This window comes from Bos grunniens, chromosome 8, assembly GCF_055505025.1.
Source record: "Bos grunniens cultivar Pamir isolate PY7600 chromosome 8, Bosgru_T2T1.0, whole genome shotgun sequence".
Taxonomy (NCBI): domain Eukaryota; kingdom Metazoa; phylum Chordata; class Mammalia; order Artiodactyla; family Bovidae; genus Bos; species Bos grunniens.
Window position 1 is genome coordinate 16817317 of NC_141172.1, and position 20950 is coordinate 16838266.

The window sequence follows — 20950 nt, forward strand, 5'->3', positions numbered from 1 at the left end:
TTCTTGCCTTCTTTGCCATAGATTAATTGACCATATGTGTGTAGATATGTCTTTGGTTCTCTATTTTGTTCTGTTGATCTATACATCTGCTTTTGAGCCAGTCCTGTACTGCTTGATTACTGTAGCTTAGTTGTATAGTCTAGTTGGGGGACATGATACCAACAACTTTTTTTTTTTTTAGATGGCTTTGGCTTTTTGGAGTGTTTTGTGATTGCATGCAAGGGCTTCCCAGGTAGCTCAAACAGTAAAGAATCTGCCTGCGGTGCAGGAGACCCAGGTTCAATCCCTGGGTCAAGAAGATCCCCTGCAGAAAGGAATGACAACTCACCTCAGTATTCTGGCCTGGAGAATTAAGTGGAGAGAGGAGCCTGGTGGCTACAGTCCATGGGGTCACAAAGAGTTGAAGATGACTGAGCAACTAACAGACACACACATAACAAGGATTATTTGTTCTAATTCTATGAAAAATATCCTGGGTATTTGAATAAGAATTGCATTGAATCTATAGATTGCTGTGGGTAGTGTAGACATTTAACAAAACCAGTTTTTTTCAATCCACGAACACAGGGTACCTTATTGTATGTTACATAGTTTTCATAGTATAGATCGCTCACCTCTGTGGTAAATGGGACTACTTATTTCTCTTTCTGAAAGTTTATCATTAGTGTATAGAAAGACAACAGATTTCTATATTAGTCTTGTATTCTGCAGCTTCAATGAATTCACTTGTTCTAATAGTTTTATACTGGAGTCTTTAAGGTTTTCTATTTTATATATATTATATATATATAAAATATCACGGCATCTGCAAATAGTGACATTTTTACTTCTTCCCTTCAAATCTGGAGGTCTTTATTTCTTATTCTGGTCTGATTACTGTGAGTAGCATTTTCAGTGCTGTGTTTAAATGGAAATGATGAAGGTTGACATGCTTGTAATGTTCCTAATCTTAGAGGAGAAATGTCCAGCTTTTCACCATTAAGTATAATATCATCTGTGGGCTTATCAAAATGGCTTTTGATATGTTTTAATTTTCCTCTTTTTTTTTGCAGTTGTCATTATCTGGCTTTCAGTTCAGTTCAGTCGCTCAGTTGTGTCCAACTCTTTGCGACCCCATGAATCGCAGCACACCAGGCCTCCCTGTCCATCACCAAGTCCTGGAGTTCACTCAGACTCACGTCCATCGAGTGAGTGATGCCATCCAGCCATCTCATCCTCTGTTGTCCCCTTCACCTCCTGCCCCCAATCCCTCCCAGCATCAGAGTCTTTTCCAATGAGTCAACTCTTCACATGAGGTGGCCAAAGTATTGGAGTTTCAGCTTTAGCATCGGTCCTTCCAATGAACACCCAGGACTGATCTCCTTTAGAATGCACTGGTTGGACCTCCTTGCAGTCCAAGGGACTCTCAAGAGTCTTCTCCAACACCACAGTTCAAAAGCATCAATTCTTTGGCACTCAGCTTTCTTCACAGTCCAACTCTTACATCCATTCATGACCACTGGAAAAACCATAGCCTTGACTAGATAGACCTTTGTTGGCAAAGTAATGTCTCTGCTTTTGAATATGCTATCTCGGTTGGTCTTAACTTTCCTTCCAAGGAGTAAGCATCTTTTAATTTCATGGCTGCAATCACCATCTGCAGTGATTTTGGAGCTCCCAAAAATAAAGTCTGACACTGTTTCCACTGTTTCCCCATCTATCTCCCATGAAGTGATGGGATCAGATGCCATGATCTTCGTTTTCTGAATGTTGAGCTTTAAGCCAACTTTTTCACTCTCCTCTTTCACTTTCATCAAGAGGCTCTTTAGTTCTTCTTCACTTTCTGCCATAAGGGTGGTGTCATCTGCATATCTGAGGTTGTTGATATTTCTCCTGGAAATCTTGACTCTAGCTTGTGTTTCATCCAGCCTAGTGTTTCTCATGATGTATTCTGCATATAAGTTCACTAAGCAGGGTGACAATATACAGCCTTGACGTGCTCCTTTTTCCTATTTGGAACCAGCTGTGGTTCCATGTCCATTTCTCAGTGTTGCCTGCTGACCTACATACAGATTTCTCTAAAGGCAGGTCTGGTGGTCTGGTATTCCCATCTCTTGAAGAACTTTCCACAGTTTGTTGTGATCCACACAGTCAAAGGCTTTGGAGTGGTCAATAAAGCAGAAATAGATGTTTTTCTGGAACTCTCTTGCTTTTTCGATGATCTACCAGATGTTGGCAATTTGATCTCTGCTTCCTCTGGCTTTTCTAAATCCAGCTTGAACATCTGGAAGTTCATGGTTCACATACTGTTGAAGCCTGGCTTGGAGAATTTTGAGCATTACTTTACTAGTGTGTGAGATGAGGGCAGTTGTGCAGAAGTTTGAACATTCTTTGGCATTGCCTTTCTTAGGGATTGGAATGAAAACTGAACTTTTCCTGTCCTTTGGCCACTGCTGAGTTTTCCAAATTTGCTGGCATATTGCGTGCAGCACTTTCACAGCTCAACTGGAATTCCATCACCTCCACTAGGTTGTTTGTAATAATGATTCCTAATGCCCACTTGACTTCACACTGCAGATGTCTGACTCTCGGTGAGTGATTATCTGGGTCATGAAGATCTTTTTTGTATAATTCTTCTGTGTATTTTTGCCATCTCTTCTTAATATTTTATGCTTCTGTTAGGTCCATACCATTTCTGTCCTTTTATTGTGCCCATTTTGCATGAAATATTCCCTTGGTTTCTATAATTTTCTTGAAGAGATCTCTAGTCTTTCCCATTCTATTTTTTTCCTCTATTTCTTTGCTGTTCACTGAGGAAGGCTTTCTTATCCCTCCTTGCTGTTCTTTGGAACTCTGTATTCAAATGGGTATATCATTCCTCTTCTCCTTTGCCTTTGCTTCTCTTCTTTTCATAGCTATTTGTAAGGCCTCTTCAGACAACCATTTTGCCTTTTTGCTTTTCTTTTTATTGAAGATGGTGTTGATCACTGCCTCCTGTACAGTGTCACGAACCTCAGTCCATAGTTCATCAGGCACTCTATCGATCAGATCTAGGCCCTTAAATCTATTTCTCACTTCCACTGTATAATCGTAAGGGATTTGATTTAGGTCATACCTGAATGGTCTAGTGGTTTTCCCTCCTTTCTTCAATTTCAGCCTGAATTTGGCAATAAGGAGTTCATGGTCTGAGCTACAGTAAGGTCCCTGTCTTGTTTTTGCTGACTGTATAGAGCTTCTCCATCTTTGACTGCAAGAATATAGTCAATCTGATTTCAGCAGCATGGACAGTATGAAAAGGCAAAAAAAAATAAGACACTGAAAGATGAACTCCCCAGGTCAGTAGGTGCCCAGTATGCTACTGGAGATCAGTGGAAAAAAAACTCCTGAAATGCTGAAGAGATGGAGCCAAAGCAAAAACAACACCCAATTGTGGATATGACTGGTGATGGAAGTGAAGTCTGACGCTGTGAAGAGCAATATTGCATAGGAACCTGGAATGTTAGGTCCATGAATCAAGGCAAATCGGAAGTGGTCAAACAGGAGATAGCAAGAGTGAACAACAACATTTTAGAAATCAGCATACTAAAATGGACTTGAATGGGTGAATTTATCTCAGATGACCCTTGTATCTACTATTGTGGGCAAGAATCACTTAGAAGAAATGGATTAGCCATCACAGTCAACAAAAAAGTTAAAAATGCAGTACTTGGATGCACTCTCAAAAATGATCTCTGTTAATTTCCAAGGCAAACCATTCAACATCACAGTAATCCATGTCTATGCCCAACCATTAACGCTGAAGAAGCTGAAGTTGAATGGTTCTATGAAGGCCTACAAGACCTTCTAGAACTAACACCCCCCAAAAAGTTGTCCTTTTCATTATGGGGGAATGGAATGCAAAAGTAGGAAGTCAAGAAATATCTGGAGTAACAGGTAAATTTGGCCCTGGAGTACAGAATGAAGCAGGGCAAAGGCTAATAGAGTTCTGCCAAGAGAATGCACTGGTCATAGCAAACACTCTCCTCCAACAACACACGAGAAGAACATACACATGGACAGCACCAGATGGTCAATATTGAAATCTGAATATTTTCTTATTTCACGTTACATCATTTTACTTTTCACTTGAAGGAGACCCTTTATCTTCTCTTATAAGGTTGGCTTCATGGTGGCTTGTCTGGGAAAATCTTTCTTTCTCTTTCAGTGATCATCTTGCCAAGTAGGGTATCCTAGATCGTAGGTTCTTTTCCTTTTAGCACTTTGGTGTGTATCATCCCACTCTCCTCTGGCCTGGAAAGTTTCTGTCAAAAAATCAGTTGATATTCTTATGAGAGTTCCTATGCGACTCTTTCCACTTTTAAAATTCTGTCTTTAATTTTTGCCATTTTAATTATGATATGTCTTTGTATTGTTCTCTTTGGGTTCACTTTATTTGGGACTCTGTGCTTTCTGGACGTGGAGATCTGTTTCCTTTATCAGGTTAGGAAAGTTTTAGTCATAATTGTAGCAAATACTTTTTCTATGAGTTTCTCTCTTCTCCTTCCGAAACCCCTATAATGTGAATATAAGTATGCTTGATATTCTCCCAGAGGTCCCTTAAGTTCTCTTTATGTTTTACTATTCAAAAAATAGTAATAGAAATAGCATTTCTGTTACTATTTTTTTAAATCTTTATCATGTCCTTTTTTTTCCCCCCCAACTGCGTGCATGTTTGTGGGCTTCCCTGCTGGCTCAGACGGTAAAGAGTCTGCCTGCAATGTAGGAGACCCGGGTCAATCCTTCGGTTGTGAAGACTCCCTGGAAAAGGAAATGGCTACCCACTCCAAGGTTGTGGTGGTTTCTGTGCTTGCTCCTTCCCTGGAGAATGCATGTGCACATAGGCATTTCTCGTGGCAACCTTCGCCTTGACTGTGACAGGAGCCTGGTGCAAGCTGAGGGCATACTGGGGTGGTCCTGGCAGGCCATCCAGAGCAGGAGGCTGTTTTCATTCTGTTGCTTCTGTGCTGGTACTAGGAGTAAGCAAGTCTTTGCTTATGCCTTTCATTAGCAGAGTCTCAGCTTCTCATAGCCCTCTGGTAACCTCCATTGGTTTTCAAGTCTGCTAAGGGGGCTTGTCTTCCCGGTGTCATACCCCTGGGCTGCGGTGTCTATACATAGCTCAAATCCCTCACATTCCTCAGGGAGGATCTCTGTGCCTGTGATATGCCCTTCTTTTCTGGGTCACCTTCTAGGGATGTGGACCTCAACTAGGAGAAGGGATGTCTTCTCCTTCCCTTCTTCCAGAGTCCATGTTCCATGTGTTTATATATATATGTAGCAGCAGCAGCCTTGGTTGAAGATTTATTTTGCTTGTCTTCAGTCCATTTACCATGAGGTAGCTCTATATATAGTTGTAGTACTGATGTAATTGGTGATGGAGGTATGGGGAGAGAGAAGCTTCGATTCTTCCCTCTACCATATTGATCCTGCCTCTTAGGGGTCTATATTATGCTTTATTAACTCATTTTCATCAACTTTGAATTAGTATGATGCTACTTCAAGTACAATGCAAAAGTCACATGAGATATATATATATATATATTTACCCATCACATTATCTGTGCTATTATCATACGTTTTATTTCTACAAATGTATTAAACCATACAAAACATTTTTTATTACTTTTGCTTTAGTCATTTTTGTCACTTAGAATTTTGCATTTATTAAAATAGGTATTATAAATAGATTTTTTTGACATGTATCACTCTTGAGAAAACAAGAGAAGAAAACAGAAGTAAGAAATTGGCTGAAGAATGTCTTAAGGTAGTGACAACTACATCCTGGCTGCCATCTGTCTGGCTACAGTGTTAAGACCATGCTGATTTCAGAGATGTGAAAATGTGAAATAATACAAACACAAACTTCCACGTACCTATCACCTTGCTTAAAGAATAGAACAAGTCCCTATGCTGTTTGAAGCCATGTATATATCTACTTTATCATATCTCCTTTTCCTTCTTTTCATTCAAGAAATAACCACTAATTGAATTTTATATTTGTTTACCCTTTTTTTTATGTAGTTTTAATAAATATGTACTCAAAAATACATTGGTCTTATGCTTGAACTGTTCTATAAATGTAATTTTATCTCACATATTTTGTGACTTGCTTTTGTAAACTCAACACTATGTCAAATCTATTCATGCTTATTTTCGTATCTGCTATTCATTTTCATTGTTTTATAGTTTTCCACTGTATATACACACCCAAATGTATTCATGTTTCTGTTCATGGAAATTGGGGTTTTGTTATTACAGATGATTTTCTAGCAAATATTTTTTTGTCCCCTATAACACATTTAAAACTTATTCAAATTATATATTAAGGGTGAGATTGTTAGGTCTAAATAATAGATTAGCCTACTCCATTTGCCAGCAGAAGCTGCTGAACAACAGCCATTCTCCATTCTTCCTCTGAATGTCCTCTTAGGACATGAGTCTTTTCCTTCCTTGATCTGTGTGCATGCTCAGTTGCTCAGTCATGCCAATTCTTTGTGACTCCATGGACTGTAGCCTGCCACGCACCTCTGTCTATGGGATTTTCCAGGCAAGAATGCCGGAGTGGTTTTCCATTTCCTCCTGCAGATCTTCCTGACCCAGGGATTGAATCCATGTCTCTTGTGTCTCCTGCATTGGCAGGTGGATTCTTTACCACTAAATCACCTAGGTGGCCCCTCCTTGGTCTATGGATAGAGCTAAATATCTGTATTCAGAGAACTTCAGGAAGAAGAAGAGGAAATGGAAGAAATTCTTTTTTTCCACCCTGAAATCTGTGACTTTTTGAAAGCCATATCTTTGGAGAAAACAAGCCAGAAAGAAAATAAGATAAATCACTAATAATATCTCTGCTGGGCGTGAGTGTGAGACAGGGGCTGCAGATAGAGGAGGGTGTTTCAGGCTATAGTAGAGTTAAAAATCACAAAATCTACTATGAAGTTACTACTAGACTGTGGTATATAAAAATTCAAACAGAAGTGAACATTTCATTTTTATGAAATTTAAGCTGTTAAGGAAAGCTGGAACTAGCTCTCTTGGAATACATCTCTGAATCTGTCTTCATTACAGCTCCCTGCTTTATTTCCTATTTAACCGGCTTCAAAGGTTACTGACTCCTTGCTCTAAGATGTGTCATTACCAAGGAATTCAGCCTTTCATGTCTCTTGTCCTCGTAATTGCCTCTATGTTGCCCCCCCAACAGTCTGAGACACAATGCACAGTTCTCTATCAGAGTTTGAATCAATGATTTTGTAGTAAGGTTGACTGAAAATTTTCTCAAGAAAGATCTTATCCCACCAGGTTACTCACTTGAAGAACCTGAACTAGTTGTAGATTAGTTGTTCCCTCACTTGTGAAACAGTTTGTAGGTCTCCAGCCGGTGCTTTTGTAAGGAGAACTGTGTCTGGTGGTCTGGGATGCAAAGCCCTTTTCCTCCGTGTCATCTCCAGTAGCTCCATGGCTAGCTATGGACCGGTTGCAGGATGCAACTTGTCCTCCTGTGTCTTGTAGTGACTTTGACCCGTCCTGTAGTATCGAGAACTCCTTCTGCTGTGAATTCTGTCTTTCTTTTCTTTTCTCCCTTTTTTACAGGCTTCAGCATTGAGCCAGGAGTCTTTCTGACTCCCATCCCATTAAATCGTGTAGTCTTCATTCTGAAAGTTTGAGACAAGGGGTCCTACTATAGAACCTTTAACTGTTTCTGCAGCATGCCCTGCACAGTGATCTCTCCAATTGTAATCACACTTATGCTTCCCTTTGGGAAAAGACTAACTTCACCAACATGCTGGAAGTACTTACCAAGGATATGCTTGCAGTACCCACTGTGAATGTGTTACAGCCACTGATGACACAGTACCAGCACGCACCAGGGTCATACCAGCTGTTTCCTCCTGCACATCCACCAGCTTGCTGTTGTTTTTCAGTCACTAAGTCATGTCCGACTCTTTGTGACCCAATGGACGGCAGCACAACAGGCTTCCCTGTCCTTCACCATCTCCCAGATCCTGCTCAAAACCATCCTTTGAGTCAGTGATGCCATCTGACCATCCCATCCTCTGTCATCCCCTTATCCTCCTGCCTTCAATCTGTTCCAGCATCAGGGTCTTTTCTTTTCCAGTGAGTCAGCTCTTTGCATCAAGTGGCCAAGTATTGGAGCTTCAGCTTCAGCATCAATCTTTCCAATGAATATTTGGGTTTGATTTCCTTTCAGGTTGACTGGTCGGATCTCCTTGCAGTCCAAGGGACTCTCAAGAGTCTTCTCCAACACCACAGTTCAAAAGCATCAATTCTTCGGCACTCAGCTTTCTTTATAGTCCAACTCTCATATCCATACATAACTACTGGAAAAACCATAATTTTGATTATACAGATCTTAGATGGCAAAGTGATGTCTCTGCTTTTTAATACCTGTGTTCACTAGTTATTTTTGCCATTGCTCCTGAGTGTGTCTGTCCTGGTTCTGCAGACTTGCTTGCTGACATGCTCACAGTACTTGCTTCTGGGATTGTGGATTTCCCCACTGCTGCTACCTTTACTGCTCCTCCCCACTCTTCTACTGCTGAGAAAATTAACAGTTTATGATTATGATTGGGAGAAACTTTGAAATTATCAAGTGTAATCTCCCATTTGATTCAGGAATCTCACTATAGTACCCTTGTCAGATGGTAATCTCTGTTGTGTGTGAACAGCTTCAATGCCAAAGTATTATTACAGTTAAGTATGCAAGAGGAGAAGGGGGTGACGGAGGATAAGATGGTTGGATGGCATCATCCACTCAATGAACATGAGTTTGAGCATGTTCCAGGAGATAGTGTAGGACAGGGAGTCCTGGCATGCTGCAGTCCATTGGGTAGCAAAGAGTCGGACACAACTTAGTGACTAAACAACAACAATTCACATATACTTATATTCTGCATACTTGCACTAATATTTTTATAGAAAGATTCCTATAAGAATGGGTTCAAGGGATATGTACACTTTACATTTTGACAGCTACTAGCAAATTATAGGCGGGTACCCCTACACATTGCTGCTGTTTTGTTACCATAATTAATGCATTTCCAAGTTACTATAGAGGCTTACCACTGGCGCGCACTTGGCTATGTCTATTCAGTGCACAGATGAAATGGCCTCAATACACCCATCACCCTCCACTCATGGTCTCAGAGATAAGTGAGTTTTTCCAAGTTTTCAAATAGTCTTTCCCATGTGTCTGAAGTGGGACGCAACTGTGAATAAAATGTTTGACAACAGACAAGCTATTTCTTATGATCATAAACAGAAGTCTTTATAAAATTCAAGAGAAATTGCCAGATCAGCCCTAAGATCTTTGTAGGCTTGTACTTCTTCTCTAGATGACCCAGCTGTATCCAGCATGCTTTTTCACAGCCTGTTGTTGTTTAAACCAGAAGCCTGACTTTGTATAATAGGAGAAGCTGGTGAATATGATACCCACAGTAATCATTTGGATATAGTTATGTACGACAGTTGCTTCTTTTTTGCTGACCTGGATAAAAATGGTTTCAAATATCTGTGTTTCTTGAATATACCCTTCCTTCTATTGTGTAGTTGTTACTGTGGATCCACTATTGAGGTACGGAATATATCCACCAAACCATTGCTATGGACAGAGCAGGGCAATAACATAAATGTTCATGGCTGCCTTTATCTTTTATCAAGATAGCTCTGTTTCTGGTTTTTGCTTGTATAAATCCCAGCATCCAGTGAAGGAGAGACCTCAACCACCTACTTCTCTACTCTTGTTATTTAGTCTCTCAGTTGTGTTGGACTCTTTGCATCCCCATGGTCTGCAGCATGCCAGGCTTCTCTGTCCTTCACTATCTCCTGAAGCTTGCTCAAAGTCACGTCTGTTGAGTTGATGATGCCATCCAACCATCTCATCCTCTGTCATCCCCTTCTCCTCATGCCCTAAATCTTTCCCAGCATCAGGGTCTTTTCCAATGAGTCGGCTACCCTATGGGTCTGATTTTATGTTCTACTGTTTTCTGTTATCTGTTGCCGTAATAAATCATCTTTGTCTTTATTTCTGTAGCCAACTTCTCAGGGTGGGGCCAACACAGCCTCCACTGGGCACAGGTAGATCCTGCCATAAACATGAGCAGACAGGAGTAAGACACATATGTATCTTATTGATAGTTATGTTATAAAGTCATTACAAAAGGTGAAACCTTTTAAATTATTCATATGTTTACCTTGGAGCTGTTATTTGTCTTGTGTAGTTGTAATAGCATATTGAAAAGCAGAGACATTACTTTGCCAACAAAGGCCCGTCTAGTCAAGGCTATGGTTTTTCCAGTGGTCATGTATGGATGTGAGAGTTGGACTGTGAAGAAAGCTGAGCACTGAAGAATTGATGCTTTTGAACTGTGGTGTTGGAGAAGACTCTTGAGAGTCCCTTGGACTGCAAGGAGATCCAACCAGTCCATCCTAAAGGAGATCAGCCCTGGGATTTCTTTGGAAGGACTGATACTAAAGCTGAAACTCCAGTACTTTGGCCACCTCATGCGAAGTGGAAAAGACTCTGATGCTGGAAGGGATGGGGGCAGGAGGAGAAGGGGACGACAGAGGATGAGATGGCTGGATGGCATCACCGACCTGATGGATGTGAGTTTGAGTGAACTCCGGGAGTTGGTGATGGACAGGGAGGCCTGGCGTGCTGCGATTCATGGGGTCGCGAAGTCGGACACAACTGAGCGACTGAACTGAACTGACTGAACTGAAGTTTTCATCTGGTATCATTTGCCTTTGGGCTAAAACATTTTCTTTGACATTTCTTATGACTCATAAGAATCTGGTGATAGATTCCCCCAGTTGTTTATCTGAAAACAAATAGATCTTGTTTCTCTAGAAATGTTTGATTTTGCCTTTCTCCTTGAAGGACACTTTTGCAGGATACAGAATTCTAGGTGGTTTTGTTTCTAGTGCTGTAATGTCTTTATTCTTTTGTCTTCTAATTTACATTATTTCTGATAAGTGAGTAACAATATTATATTTGTTCCCCTATGTGTAAAGTGTCACCTTTAGTGTGGATACTTTTAAGATTGTTTTTTCCCCTTAACTTTGGCTTTGATTTTTAGCAATTTGACCAGAATAACCCTAGATGTGATTTTATTTGTGTTTATCCTGCTTCATATTTGTTAACTTTCTTGGATTTGTGGGTTGGTATGTCTTCATTAAATTTGAAATATTTTTAATGATTCGTTTTTCAACATCCTGTCATTTTTCCCGCCCCAATCTTTTTTTCTATTTCTTGTTAGACCACTTGATATCTTCACTAGTAGTTGAACATGGACACTTTGTTTGTTGTTGCTTGTCTGTTTAGTTTTTCCCTCCTCTGTGTGCTTTAATTTCCATTAATCTGTCTTCAAGTTTATTGTGTTCCCTTAGTCTGCTGTTAAACCCATTCAGTACAGGTATTGTAGCTTTACATTTAGAATTACATTTAGTTCTTCTTAATAATGTTTCTCTGTGAAATCCTCTGCGTATTTGTAAATTCTTTTAGTATCTTTAATGTATGTATTATGGTACCTTTACAATCCTTTCATCCTAAGTCCAGCATCTGTGTCAGTCATCTCTTGATCTATTTCTCTTAACTGTTTATTTTTCCTGGTTATGAGTCACCTGTCTTCTGCTTCTTTGCAACATTTTTTTTTAAATTATATACTACACATAATGGATGATACGTTGTTTTAAGTGTAGATTTTCTTTAACGAATATCGAGCCTTGTTATGGAGAGCAGTTAATTTTTTCATGGTTAGAACTCATGCTTTGTGGAGACTTTTAGAATTTGTTGGGGGCTCATCTAATGAAGTTTCTCAAGGACTATGGAAAACCTATGCTTATACTGTAGCCTTTCTGGGATTTTAACTAAATGCCTTGGTTTCTCAGCATTTCTGACTGGTTCTAATTCTAATGCTTCCCAGTACTACATATCCTTCAAAGTTTTATTTTAGTTTGTAGTCTCCAGTAGCTGTTCTCTGCAAAGCCTCACAGAGTCTTGTTTTCAGCTTGCATAGCTTAGTCTTTGGCCAAAGACTAAAGTAACTCCTATGCAGTTTTTTTTTTTTTTTACTTAGCTCTTTCCTCTCTGGGACCTGAACATGTAATTTTAAGCCACCTCAGCACCTCCATATTATTTTGGTTTCCTTTTCTTAGTGAGATCGCTGTTCTATTTGTCCTCTAATTCCCTGTGATGTTATTTAGAAAGTGCCCCAAAGCCAATGTGAATGTTTAGAAAGTGCCCCAAAGCCAATGTGAATGTTTAGAAAGTGCCCCAAAGCCAATGTGAATGTTTAGAAAGTGCCCCAAAGCCCATGTGAAGGTACAGCTCTCTATCTGTTTCTCATCTCTCAAGGATTATAGTCTTGTGCTCTTAAGGTGCAATGACTGAAGACTGTCGTGTTACCTGTTCTGTAATCACGTTGTATTACAAGTTGATGGTTGCTTATGGTTAGATGATCAATTGTCTATTACTCTGTCATGCTGTATCTTCAAACCTGATTTTGAGTCCAGACTCTACAAATTTTAAATGTTGTGACCTTAGACAAATTTCTCAGACTTTTTGCATTCTGGTTTCTTCATCTCTCAAAATAAGGTAGTAATTCCCAATTAACTATAAACCATGTAACATAGATCTGCCACCGTGGTTCACTAATCACTGTTATGTTCATATCATTTTTCTCCATCACTTTATTACTTTCATCTTGGCTTAAGAGCACTGTGGCTAATTGAAATAACTAACCCTTTCAGTTTATTCTAAATATTTCAGGACAGAGATGTAAAGAAAAGAAGGAAGCTGCTCGGGGAAGACACTCCTAAGAACTGTGTGTTCCAAGACCTAGAGTACTTAAAATCCCATGTTTTACATGTCACTGTAATATTGAGGTCATATTACCACCCATAATTTTGCTCTATGTGTATGGAGGGTTATTATCGTCTTATGGCTTTTGGAATAACCAGTACCATGCCCTAGGCTTAAAGGGAAGTTTTGCCTAACTATGTTTCTATGTGGAAGTCTTTAGAAGAGCTCAGGGATTGTTCAGTGGGGCAAGACAGGAATGATTTCAAAAACTCTTATTTATACTCCACAGCTTTGACAACGATCTTATTTTAAGGTTGTTTTTTTTTTTTTTAACTTGAAGAACAGTTCTAAGAATGAACATATTTAGAAATACACTATATCGAGACAACATTAACACCATGTATAAATGCTTTACAAATGATTTATGATGTATTTTAAGTGATGTTCAGTTATAACACAGCAACAGCCATTTCAAATACATTTACTTTAAGTCGCCCCATTGATTATAAATAGCTCACTTGAAAATGCTAAGCAATTATATTGAAATGTGACATCCTTTTTGAACAACAGAAGAGAATATAGTTCTTATTGATGTTAAAAGTGTTCTACCCTGTAAATAGATTGTTCTTAGTATTCACAGATTGCTATATACTATACACAGTGGAAAAACAAAGGAAAAAATGATCATCCATGTTTTTTTAGAGTCATCCTAGGATTTGAGAAGAAATCCAGTTTATTCTTAATACCATAACAAGAGGAGTTTGTTTTTCTGACAACTCTAATGACTCCTAAAATGTCTGCATTGTTTATCCATTGCATCCACTCTCCCTTCCACCTGCTCATCCATCTAGCCATCCCATTATTAATATTAACTAAATAATAAATATTTATTAAGAGTTTACTAGGTGCCAGGACCTATGCTTAGCTTGGAAGATAAAATTGTTGCCAACATAAGGTTACTACTCACTTGCAGTTTAGTTCAGCCAGTAATACAGAAAAACAGGGTAACAATGCTCTGTGCAAAGACTGCAGGCAGGCGTGCAGAATGTTCTAAGAACACATAGTAATGAAACATCCTGGTCTTTAGGGATTAAGGGAGAATATATTATTTAAACCAAAATATCCAAGGGAAGAGAAATGCTAAGGGTCCTCCAGGCTGAGCGAATAGCATATGTGCAAGCCTGGAGGCAGGAAAACGTGGGATTGAAAAAAACATTTGGAAGTTCGTCAATGTGGAAGATGATGTGAAAAGTGGTACAGGCTAAGGCTAGACAAACAGATAAGGATGAGGCTTGGGGAGTCTTTTAAGGAGGGTGGACCTAATTCTGAAAGTAACATTAAGATGATGAAGCATTTCAAGCACTGAAGGAATTAATGTGCTCTGATTTTAAGTGAATTATTCTGACTGGTCAGCATTTGCAAACATCTATTTTATTAAAGCAGAGATTTATCCCTACCCAGTTGCTGAATCCAGACTAACCTAGAAAGATCCACTGTCACTGGGAGAGGGGACTAGAATCTGTTTTGTGGCTTTAGATTAGCTGTCCACTCTACCTATCAGATTCTCAACCGCATTCTTGCCATGTTCTTACCTTAATGATCTACTCAGTCAAAACGGCAGGGCTTCTACCTTGATTGCTAATTAGCCTTCCTGCTTCACTGCCCCCAAACCATCGCAGCCTCCTTGAAGAGTGTGCCAGTTACTCTTGTCCTTCTGACTTTTTGGTACTGTATGAGATGATTTGTCTTTATTTCCTATGACTAGCTAGGACTTTGAGCAAAACCAGGGACTCTCGTAAAAAGTAAAATGCATATCCACATATTCTGATCTGGGTTTCCCAAATGTTTGGACCTAAGCCTCAGAATACTTTCTTGTTTTCTTCTGTGGATGCGTGTCAGTCAAAATAATGTTTCTGATCTTTATTGTCTGGAGCTTGGATTTTTAAAAAGTAAAGTTACACTGGATATACTTTTCACATGACTCCTGCTTTTCCCTTCTGGCTGATTGTGGTATTATCCAAAACGTTGATCCCTTTTTCTTTTCAAATGCACATACTACAGACTCATGGTATATGCATGCTAAGTCCCTTTAGTCATGTCTGACTCTTTGTGACCCTGTGGACTGTAAGCTGCCAGGCTCCTTTATCCATGGGATTCTCCAGGAAAGAATACTGGAGTGGGTTGCCATCCCCTTCTCCAGGGGATCTTCCCGACCTAAGGATTGAACCTGTGTCTGCTGCATTGCAGGTGGATTCTTTACTGTTGAGTCACCAACTCACATTAAATCTGACCCTGTTGAACACTTATTTCAGACAGATAAGGCCCTAATTTATTACATCTTCTTGGATACTATAATCTGGATAATTTAATAATATACCAAAACTGTAAAAGCCTTAGCCCTTTAACAGTCTAGTCCTGTGTTTCTTTTTCTTTCTTATCTTGTTGTGATACAAGTTGCTTTAAATTTAAACTTATTTGAGGCATTGAACTGTGATCTCAGACACATGAAAAGATCCTCTGAGTAGCAATGATGTGCAGCTGAGTCCAAATGACTTATTTCATGGGAGATTAAAATCATTCTAAAACACTCATCAAGTTCTCATAATTTGAGTCAAAATAAAGCAACAGATTAGAAACAATGGAGCATGCTAGTATGAAAGAGAAAAAATGACAGCCATCCATAGAGGATGAAGTCCAATTTAATGCAAGCCCAGAAAGTATAAAGCATTATCAAGGTATATAAAACAAAACACTTATGCAGTTTAGTAATGCATCCTAACAATAAGACTGAATCACCAAGAAATAATAATATTTTGACTTATGTACTCTGTGGAAGAAACTGTAGAAATGCTGGTGCATTTTAAAATGTTTTTCATCATAAATAGCTAAAATATAAATAGCTGGCACTTAAATAAGTGTTTGTAATAACTGAGTAGAAAATGCTTTAATGTTTGAACTATTGTTTCTAATGGCAGCAACATGTCATGTTCAACTCTGTTTCTCATATAATATTTGAATGCTGTAAATAAGACATAATTCAGTGGAAAATAATAGACATAGGCAATATCCAAGAGAGTTGGGTATTCTGACTCTGTTTCTTATCAATTGAATTATCTATGGCAAGATATTAAACCTGAGCCTCAATTTCTTCATTGGTAAAATAAGAGTAATTAATAATCAATTTCCATAATGCTCTAAGAATTACACACTGAAAGTAAAGTACCAAATTCAATATCTTATATATGATTACTGAGTAAATGTGCCATCATAAAGGGGGTTAAAATTGTACAAGGCTATATTTATTCTTAAGATAGCATTTCCCATCTGGGAACTTATTGCATAGATATTAGAATAAGATTTATATAAACACCAAATGGTATCTCCTTAATTTCAGACGCTCTGTATGTGAAGTGTTGCCAGACTTCACATATTAGAGGCTTTCTTAATATAACAGGAGTTGGATAGTCTTTTGAGAGTTCCAAGGTCTAGGAAGGTTAAAGAGAATTGGCTGAGATCAGACAGAAGACAGCAAGTCTCTGTCCTCTGCCAAGAATATTTACTCAACCTCCAGCCCTCCAAGGTTCTCAATGGCATCTTAAACATCTTGCTGAGCATTTCTACTTTGTATTCTGACATAATTTGAAATTAGCCCAGAAGTAGCCCTCTTGTTTCTATGTCTGTGGCTTATAGAGAAGCATTTGATAGGGGGTATATCAGACCACCTGACCTGCCTCTTGAGAAACCTATATGCAGGTCAGGAAGCAACAGTTAGAACTGGACATGGAACAACAGACTGGTTCCAAATAGGAAAAGAAGTATGTCAAGGCTGTATATTGTCACCCTGCTTATTTAGCATATGCAGAGTACATCATGAGAAACGCTGGGCTGGAAGAAACACAAGCTGGAATCAAGATTGCCGGGGGAAATATCAATAACCTCAGATATGCAGATGACACCACCCTTATGGCAGAAAGTGAAGAGGAACTAAAAAGCCTCTTGATGAAAGTGAAAGAGGAGAGTGAAAAAGTTGGCTTAAAGCTCAACATTCAGAAAACGAAGATCATGGCATCTGGTCCCATGACTTCATGGGAAATAGATGGGGAAACAGTGGAAACAGTGTCAGACTTTATTTTTTGGGGCTCCAAAATCACTGTAGATGGTGACTGCAACCATGAAATTAAAAGACGCTTACTCCTTGGAAGGAAAGTTATGACCAACCTAGATAGCATATTCAAAAGCAGAGATATTACTTTGCCAACAAAGGTCCATCTAGTCAAGGCTATGGTTTTTCCAGTAGTCATGTATGGATGTGAGAGTTGGACTGTGAAGAAGGCTGAGTGCCAAAGAATTGATTCTTTTGAACTGTGGTGTTGGAGAAGACTCTTGAGAGTCCCCTGGACTGCAAGGAGATCCAACCAGTCCATTCTAACGGAGATAAGTCCTGGGTGTTCTTTGGAAGGAATGATGCTAAAGCTGAAACTCCTGTACTTTGGCCACCTCATGCGAAGAGTTGACTCATTGGAAAAGACTCTGATGCTGGGAGGTGTTGGGGGGAGGAGGAGAAGGGGACGACAGAGGATGAGATGGCTGGATGGCATCACTGACTCAATGGACGTGAGTTTTTGTGAACTCCGGGAGTTGGTGATGGACAGGGAGGCCTGGTGTGCTACAATTCATGGGGTCACAAAGAGTCAGACATGAATGAGTGACTGAACTCAACTGAACTGATGTAAGAAAAATATCTTTAACATTGGATTTATATACCCAACAGATAACATACTTAGATTAAAATTGAAGTTGTATTTTCAAGGAGTAGAATGTGAAAATCAGTGCTAAAATCTCTCCCAGCTACCCTTATCAATGCTACTTACTAAATTTGGCCATTATTTTGTCAAAATAAATCAAAACTTAGTCATCCACATTTTTTTCAGTGAGTGAACGTGCAGTGCTTTGCCTTAAGTTGACTTTTCAGAGTCATCCTTTTCTTTATCTTTTTTTCTTCTCATTCTCTGCATCCTTTTAGCCATTGTTTGCTGCTGTCTCTCTGAAAATATCTGTTTTTTGTTTTTAACTTTGTGTTCTTGCCCATATGGCTCTGGTCCAGGTGCCTCATGTTTGCCAATTAGACTTGTGCAAAATATTTTAATTGGTGCCCTGTCCCACATTGCTCTCACTTTGTTATTTTCTGTATTGTTTTCAGACTACTTGTATGAAAACACCTCTTTCCTTTTGTTAGTGTCTTGTTGAGAGCCCTTTGCTGGATCCTCCAGGACTATAAAACAAAAGACAGTCTGCCTGGACCAACACACATTCTGTTTTCTGATTTCTTTGTTTCATGTATTTTGTCCTTTTCCTATTTCTTACCTCAAATACTTAGTTTCTTCATTTTCTAAACTTTCTTCTTACATGAATGAGGGGTGTTTCCAAGACTGCCACCTGTGATTATGAATCTGGACAATATTACTTTAATGACTGTATTCAGCATATCATGCTGTATTATTACATTATTTAAATTCACATGTATAAAAGATATTTCTAAGAGTGTTATTTATTCATTGCATGAAGGTAGATTTTTTTTTATTGTGGTAAAAAAATCTGATCATATGGTATCTAAACACTAAAACAAATTTAAGTGTATAGTATATTGTTAAGTATTAGCACGATGTTGTACCGATCTCTAGAACTTCTCCATCTTATGACTGAAACTCTATACCCTGTGAACAGCAGCTCTCCATTTCTCCCCTACTCAGCACCTAGCAACTACCATTCTACTTCTTGAAAATGAAAGTCATTTGGTTGTGTCCAACACTTTGTGAGCCCATGGACTATATGGTCCATGGAATTGTCCAGGCCAGAATATTGGAGTGAGTAGCCTTTCCCTTCTCCAGGGGATTTTTCCAACCCAGGGATGGAACTCAGGTCTCCCGCATTGCAGGCAGAATCTTTACCATCGGAGCCACCAGGGAAGTCCAAAAATACTGGAGTGGGTAGCCTATCCCTTCTCCAGCAGATCTTCCTGACCCAGGAATCGAACTGGGGTCTCCTGCACTGCAGGGGAATTCTTTACCAGCTAAGCTACCAGGGAAGCCCAATTCTACTCCTTAATCTTATGCATTTGAGTACTTTGGATGCCTCATATACGTAGAACCATAGTTGGCCTTCTGTGACTAGTTTACTTTACTTAGCATAGTATCCTCAGGTTTCTTTCATGTTAAAGCACATGGCAGGGTTTCTTTTTTTATGACTGAATAACATCCCATTGTATGCATATTCCACATTTTCCTTCTCCTTGCTTCGGCTGATAGACATTTAAGTTGCTTTCATCTCTTGGCTTTTGTAAGTAATGCTGCAGTAAACATGGGAGTGCACATATTTCTTTAACATCTTGATTTCAATTCTACAAAATTAAACATCCTATTTTTTGTTCGTTCTCTCAGTCGTGTCACGTCCAACTCTTTGCTACCCTGTGTACTGCAGCACGCCAGGCTTCCCTCTCCTTCACTATCTCCTGGAGTTTGCTCAAACTCATGTCCAGTGAGTTGATGATGCCATCCAAATATCTCATCCTGTGTTGCCCCTTCCTCCTCCTGCCCTCAGTCTTCCCCAGCATCAGGGAAAGTTGGCTCTTTGCATCAGGTGGAATGCGATCCAGAAATCCTACATCTTGGTATTTACCCATAGGATTGAAAACTTATGTCTACAAAAACCTAAGCGTGGGTGTATATAGCAGCGTTGTGCATAATTTACAGAGCTTTGACGCAGTCAAGCTGTCCTTCAGTTAGTGAATGGATAAAAAAACTGGTATATCCATACAATGCAATTTTATTCAGTAGCAAAAAGAAAGAAGCCATCAAGCCATGAAAAGACACAAGGAAATGTTAGGAAGTGAAACAAGTCAATCAGAAAAGGCTATATATTGCATTATTCCAACTATATAACATTATGAAAAAGGCAAAACTATGAAGACCGTTAAAAGATCAGTGGTTTTCAGGGTCTGGGGAAGGGAAGGATGACTAGGTAGGCACATAGGCTTTTTAGGGTGGTGGAACTACTCTGCTGCTCCTGCTGCTAAGTCGCTTCAGTCGTGTCCGACTCTGTGGGACCCCATAGACAGCAGCCCACCAGGCTCCCCCGTCCCTGGGATTCTCCAGGTTCTTGCCTGGAAACTACTGTATATGATCCTAAAGTGGTGGACACATCAGTAAATTTATCTAAATCCATAGACTGTACAGCACTGAGTGATATATCTGTGATATCAAATGTATATTATTAAATTTAAATTTTATTTTTTTCTACTACTGTCCAATTACTGAGCGACTTTCATTTACTACTTTTTTTCAAATCCATAAACAGTATAGCACTTATAGTAATATATCTGTGATGTCAAATGTACTGACATTATTTAAATTTCAATTTCATTTATTTTTTGCCTACTATTCTGTGCTACTATTAGAGAAGTATACTGAAAATATCATACTTCAACTTAAATTTTTACCAAATTTTTCTTATAAATCCGATAATTTTATTTTGTGTATTTGGATGTATTGCTTGGTACATATGAATTTGTAACCTGACATACTTTCCTTATCACTTACGCCTTTTCTTTCTTATAGCCTTTTTATTCCATCTAGTACTTTTAACCAAAAATTCTACCTTTTGATAAAAAAAATCACGTCTATTTTTTTTTCTCTTAATTGTTTTTTGGTTTGCATTTGTCTCCTTCCTTTTAGCCTTCATATTCAGTATTTCACATTTCTTTTAAATGTATAATTTTAAGTAAGATAACTGAGTTTTCTTTTATATTTGAACTGTTTGCCTGATGATCTCTTTCTTTTAATGAGAAAAGTCAGTTCTTTCATGTATTGTATAGATTGATAAATTTTATTTTACTTACATATTTTACTTGATATCTATTAATTTTTAATGTTATTGTTTGCCTTTTTCCTTTTATGTTTTCTCTTTCTTCTTTAGATCAAGCTTATTCTCATTTTTCCTTTATAACTCTAAAACTTTTATTAAGGTTACTATATTCAAATTAAGAACATATCGTGTAAAAAGGAATATTAATAGCAATCTCAACAGAGGAAAGAAAATAGGAAAAGCAGTATAAGGAGG

General features: G+C 38.7%; 1 protein-coding gene across 11 annotated transcripts in view; it reads left to right on the plus strand.

The window, feature by feature from the left end:
* The window catches only part of LOC147366710 (uncharacterized), a 1020409-nt gene that overhangs the window by 488513 nt on the left and 510946 nt on the right, over positions 1-20950 (plus strand). The window contains exon 7 of one of the 11 annotated variants that reach the window (XR_015168972.1): positions 1053-1238. The exons of the other annotated variants lie outside the window; for them this stretch is intronic. The gene's annotated coding sequence lies outside the window, so the exon portion shown is untranslated. Of the gene's footprint in view, positions 1-1052; positions 1239-20950 lie in introns of those variants that run through there. 11 annotated transcript variants of the gene reach the window in all.